Source organism: Zootoca vivipara, chromosome 1 (assembly GCF_965207765.1).
Source record: "Zootoca vivipara chromosome 1, rZooViv2.hap1.1, whole genome shotgun sequence".
NCBI lineage: Eukaryota > Metazoa > Chordata > Lepidosauria > Squamata > Lacertidae > Zootoca > Zootoca vivipara.
The window spans coordinates 85,351,768-85,358,042 of record NC_142582.1 but is presented as its reverse complement, the minus strand read 5'-3'; positions in this window follow the sequence as shown (position 1 = coordinate 85,358,042).

The following is a 6,275-nucleotide window of genomic DNA, read 5'->3' as shown; positions in this document are numbered from 1 at the left end:
CAGTCTGGAAACTGCCTTCTTGGCCTCTTCCTTCTCTCGGACACAGGCATTGCAATGCAGGCTCAACATGGGTTTCATCCCACAGATGCAATACATGCAACATGAATGTGGCCGTTCGCACCCAAGCCCTTTTTTCACCTCCGTTCAAAAATATCTTCTCCCTCACTTTTCATTTCTTTTCTGCCATTTAAAACCCAAAGATTTGGCTTGCGGACGAGTTTCATGCAACTCTCGAGAGCTTGCGCACTGCATTGTGACCATCAAATCTGAGCATTGTGTTTAGTGGCTTGGGCACTACCATGAGGGTGATGTTTTGGCACCTGTCACACCTTGATTTTGAGAATAAAGCCAACGTCATCTAAACAGGCTTGTTTTAAAACTGCTCTTTTTCACATTTTGTCCCATGCTCAAAAGTGGTGCACTGCACAGTTAAAAAGTGTTAATTGTATCTCTAGTGAAAATGTTGCCCTAGCACCTTGATGTCTGTAAGTTACCAGCCCAGTCTTAGCCCAGAAGAAATTCACAGTGCCATTTTGCACATTACTTTGTGTCATGTTTTTCACTCATAAGAGTCCTCAAAGGATTGCATTGGGAGGTGATTTAGCAACTCCTGAAATCTTCAGAGATCTAGTATGTACCATGTCAGTTCTTGAGACTGTGCTAAATGAACTGCCAGTTTCCCCATTAGATTGCCCTTTCCAGAGAGTGTAACAATGCATGTCCAGTTTTAAAATGACTTTCTTCTGCTTCCTAGAATCATAGAATCATAGAGTTGGAAGAGACCACAAGGGCCATCCAGTCCAACCCCCTGCCAAGCAGGAAACACCATCAAAGCATTCTTGACATATGCCAGTCAAGCCTCTGCTTAAAAGACCCCCAAAGAAGGAGACTCCACCACACTCCTTAATAGCAAATTCCACTGTCGAACAGCTCTTACTGTCAGGAAGTTCTTCCTAATGTTTAGGTGGAATCTTCTTTCTTGAAGTTTGAATCCATTGCTCCGTGTCCGCTTCTCTGGAGCAGCAGAAAACAATCTTTCTCCCTCCTCCATATGACATCCTTTCATATATTTGAACATGGCTATCATATCACCCCTTAACCTTCTCTTCTCCAGGCTAAACATGCCCAGCTCCCTAAGCCATTCCTCATAAGGCATCGTTTCCTGGCCTTTGACCATTTTCGTTGCCTTCTTCTGGACACGTTCCAGCTTGTCAGTATCCTTCTTGAACTGTGGTGCCCAGAACTGGACACAGTACTCCAGGTGAGGTCTGACCAGAGCAGAATACAGTGGTACTACCGGTATTACTTCCCTAGATCTAGATGTTATACTCCTATTGATGCAGCCCAGAATTGCATTGGCTTTTTTAGCTGCTGCATCACACTGCTGACTCATGTCAAGTTTGTGGTCTACCAAGACTCCTAGATCCTTTTCACATGTACTGCTCTCAAGCCAGGTGTCACCCATCCTGTATTTGTGCCTTTCTTTCTTTCTTTTTTGCCCAAGTGTAGTACCTTACATTTCTCCCTGTAAAATTCATCTTGTTTGCTTTGGCCCAGTTGTCTAATCTGTTAAGGTCATTTTGAAGTGTGACCCTGTCCTCTGGGGTATTAGCCACCCCTCCCAATTTGGTGTTGTCTGCAAACTTGCTCAGGATGCCCCCCAGTCATTGATAAAGATGTTGAATAAGACTGGGCCCAAGACAGAACCCTGTGGCACCCCACTAGTCACTACTTTCCAGGATGAGGAGGAGCCATTGATGAGCACCCTTTGGGTTCAGTCAGTAAGCCAGTTACAAATCCACTGAATGGTAGCATTGTCTAGCCCACATTTTACCAGCTTCTTTACAAGAATATCATGTTGCATATTAATAATCACATTCCTAAGTGTCACACCCCACTGTAAATGGTGGTGTTCTTCACGTCACTTGTGAATGTGGCCCAACCTAAAACATGCAATTGACTCTTAATCTCTAGCTATCAAAGTGTGGATGAGATTGACATAAACAGTTGCAAGCAGGACATATGGATGTGGGTGGAAACCTCTTGGGAAGAAGCCCAGTCTAAATGAACCCATAGCCCAAAGCTAGGGAGAACACAGACAGTCCAACCAGAAGGATGGAGACAATAATACTTAGCAGAGGAGTGTGTGCTGGGGGTGGGGAACAGTTTGTCAAATAATGAAGGAATGACGCACTCTGAAAATCCACAGGGGATGAAAACAAGCTTTTAAATTTAGCATCGTGTCCTAATGACTGTTAACCATATTCAAACTGACTGCATCCATGATTAATGGCTTTGTCTTCTTGCAGTCTAACATTAAGAATATAAAAAGAGCTTGCTGGATCAGGCCAATGGCCCATCCAGTCCAGTAACCTATTCTCACAGTCGTTAACTGTGGGAAATCCACAATCGGGTTGGAGCACAAGAACACTTCTTTCCTCCTGTGCTTTCCATCAAATGGTATTCAGAAGCATTGCTATCTCCAGCTGTGGATGTAGGACACAGCCATCATGGCTAGTAGCTATCAATAGCCCTCTAAATTTGTCTAATCCTCTTTTAAAGCCATCTAGGTTGGTTGCTGCTTATTTAACTTATATGCAGAATTCATCATGTGAAAGGCTGGACTGGATGACTCCCAAGCCAGAATTAAGAATGCCGGGATAAATATCAACAACCTCAGACATGCTGATGACACAACCTTGATGGCAGAAAGTGAGGAGGAATTAAAGAACCTTTTAATGAGGGTGAAAGAGGAGAGCGCAAAATATGGTGTGAAGCTCAACATCAAAAAAACTAAGATCATGGCCACTGGTCCTGCCACCTCCTGGCAAATAGAAGGGGAAGAAAGGGAGGCAGTGAGAGATTTTACTTTCTTGGGTTCCATGATCACTGCAGATGGTGACAGCAGTCACGAAATTAAAAAACGCCTGCTTCTTGGGAGAAAAGCAATGACAAACCTAGACAGCATCTTAAGAAGCAGAGACTTCACCTTGCCAACAAAGGTTAAAGCTATGGCTCCCAGTAGTGATGTATGGAAGTGAGGAGCAGACTCTTGAGAGTCCCGTGGACTGCAAGAAGATTAAACCTATCCATTCTGAAGGAAATCAGCCCTGAGTGCTCACTGGAAGGACAGATCCTGAAGCTGAGGCTCCAATACTTTGGCCACCTCATGAGAAGAGAAGAATCCCTGGAAAAGACCCTGATGTTGGGAAAGAAGAGGAGAAGGGAACAACAGAGGACGAGATGGTTGGACAGCGTTCTTGAAGCCAGCAACATGAGTTTGACCAAACTGCGGGAGGCAGGAGTGCCTGGCGTGCTCTGGTCCATGGGGTCACAAAGAGTCGGACACGACTAAATGACTAAACAACAAGGTTGGTGCCTATCACTGCCTTCTACTGGAGTGAGTTCCATAGTTTTACTACGTGCTGTACTTTTATCTATCCAGAATCTTCCAACCACTTTGACATCTTGGTGGAGTTGCCCTAATTTAACTGTGTGATTGCATTTGACTTTTCAACAAGAAACACTTGAGAGAATAAATCACCCTCATAGTCTGGCCATCTCAATGCTTAGATTTATTTGGTCAACTTCTCAACTGGTGCATTATTCCAGGCATAGTTTTTACCATTCTTATATCATCCATCCATCCTTATGCTTCCAATGCTTTGCATTCTGTTTGGGGAAAAAAAGCCCAGCTCCTAAGTCCATGAAAGCTTGTGCCACCATGCAATAAATTTGTTAATCTTTAGACCAGGCATAGGCAAACTTGGCCTTCCAGATGTTTTGGAACTACAACTCCCATCATCCCTAGCTAACAGGACCAATGGTCAGGGATGGTGGGAATTGTAGTCTCAAAACATCTGGAGGGCCAAGTTTGCCTATGCCTGCTTTAGACAGCACCATATTGCAGGATGAGATTTTGACTATGACTTTACCAGCAGTGTTTCCCCTCCACCCCTCTCGCTTCTTTCCCTCTGAGCTCTGAGGGATAGTTCTGTGAAACTCAGAAGCTGGCTCGCTGATTTATGGTTATTATTTGGGTCTAATAGAGTTATTGTGTCACTGTTGTCACTTGAGGGCTGCATTCTCCCAGAGCCTCTGCCCTACCTCCCCTGAGTATCTCACAACTGTAAAATCTTAGGAAATGACCCGTTCACTTTTCTCCAGTCCAGAGAGGAATGCTGAGTCTGGCTCTCCTGCTGAGCTGCCAGTAGACTGTGGGAGCTCATGTCATACCTAAGGAATTGGTTTGTGGTGAGGTATGAGACCGTTTTTCCACCCCCCCCCCCCTCTGGGAGGTTGTGCAGAAGGGGCTGAAGCTGTCAAGGAGTTTATGAGCTGCTTCAACACAATGGTTTCTTGCCAAGCCATCCCTACTCTTAATTCACATATTGCTGGCTGGTCCCCAACTTCAGCTCAAGGATTATCTCATGTGTGCGCGCTAAAATGCATGCACATTTCCCCTGAAAAGTCTCCTGTACCAGAGCTGCAATAGGCAGAGTTCCAATGAGTACCTTACTTCTGCCTGGCTTCTTTTTCAGTTTGCACTTCAATATATGGGGGATCGACAAACTTTCTTCTCATATGTTTCAGTACTCAGAGACCGGTGCTTGATTTGAGACACCGCAGCAAACTATGTTTTGAGGAAACTGAGCTTCCAAGCATATAAGCAAACCACGGTTTACTGCTGCTTGTCTGCAGGACGCTAGTATGGGGTGGTGCTGGTACTGCTACAGAAGCACTTTCAGGGTCTAGGCCTGGGCTGTAAACTCTTGAAAAGATGATTGTTGCCAAACAGTCCTTTGTCCTTCTTGATTCCCCAACCTGCATCTGATGCCTGAAGCTGCCAACATCAGAGGTAATCAATGAGAGTTAAGTTTTGCAGTGTTACTTTGGATTAGTGTATGAATAGTTCCATTCTGGTAGTGTTTATATTAATTTTGATCTACATATTCACTCTTTCTTTCACTATACTGCATATACTCCTTTTGTGTAAACTACTGTATTGGATTTCTGTGTTATGTTGGTTGCTGGACGGTTCAAGGGCTGGTCATTCTCCCACAGTTGCTTAGACCGTTTGAACCACATTATCAGTAGTTTAGTGCCTGTGGAGGCAGGCCAGAGTTGCCAAACTCCCAAGGAGACCACCCACAGGCAGTGGGATTCCCACACCCCTTGCTGTAGGGGACACATCAGCAGAGTCATTGAACAGAACCCCCTTTTCTACTGAACTACAAGGTTCACGCTGCAGTGGAGGACACCCTCTTGTTGCATTTGGTACCCCAGGTTTACCCTTGTAACTCTGATGAGAAGGTATGATTTGAAGGGTGGTGCTAGCCTGAGAAAGCACTTGGGATGTATCATCAAGCCAGTTGACCGAACTCCTTGCCTGGATGCCATGTGTCCTGCTCCTGGATTGGTCTGGAGGTGGGTGATTCTTCATGTTTGCCCACCACTGACGTAGACATAAACAGAACTGCCAGTGACATCAGCAGCAGCTTTGCGTGTGGATTTTGTCTTGGGTGGGAGCAGGTGCTTGGTGGGGTGGAGTTTGCTCTTCACCATGATCTGACCATGATCTGAGGCATTGCTGGAGGACACTGCAAGAGGGTGTTTGACCACTGGTATTCATAATACATCACTCATTATCTGCTAGCCTGTCTGTTACATAGAGACCCAGGAGATTACTGGAACCTTTGTTCACACAAGCATAATAATTCAGTTTCTTTTGGGTGGCAATAATAGCTTCGAAACACAGAGAGTGGCTCTCTATGCACTGGCTGGGGGGAAAAATCAGGAAAAAGGACTTAGATAAAATTGCTAAATTGTTGTGGCGATTCAGAGGTTTAATCAGAACTCAAGCTGGATTTGAGTTTGTTGGTGTCCCTGCTAACTTCTCTCCATTTGCATCATGGATGTTATCGTAAATTATTGATGTATGTTCTGTATTATTTTATTGATACTATTGCTACAAGTTTATCCTGACCTTTGGCTAAAACAATAAACTTATGAACTGAACTAAGAAGTACTGCCATTCATAAAATATTGTATTTCACAGCCTGGTTTTTAAGCCTTTTCTACTTCACCTAGAAGAGCATAATATGTACTAATTCAAATGAGAGCACTTGAACCCCCATGTTCATCCAGTTCCAGTAACTGGCCTTAGTACGGTTGTTGTAGGGATAGCCAAAATGATCTCCTCCAGATGTTTTGGACTCCAAGCTGCCATCAGCAAAGGCCAGCGTAGTCAATGGTCATGGATGATAGGAGCTGTT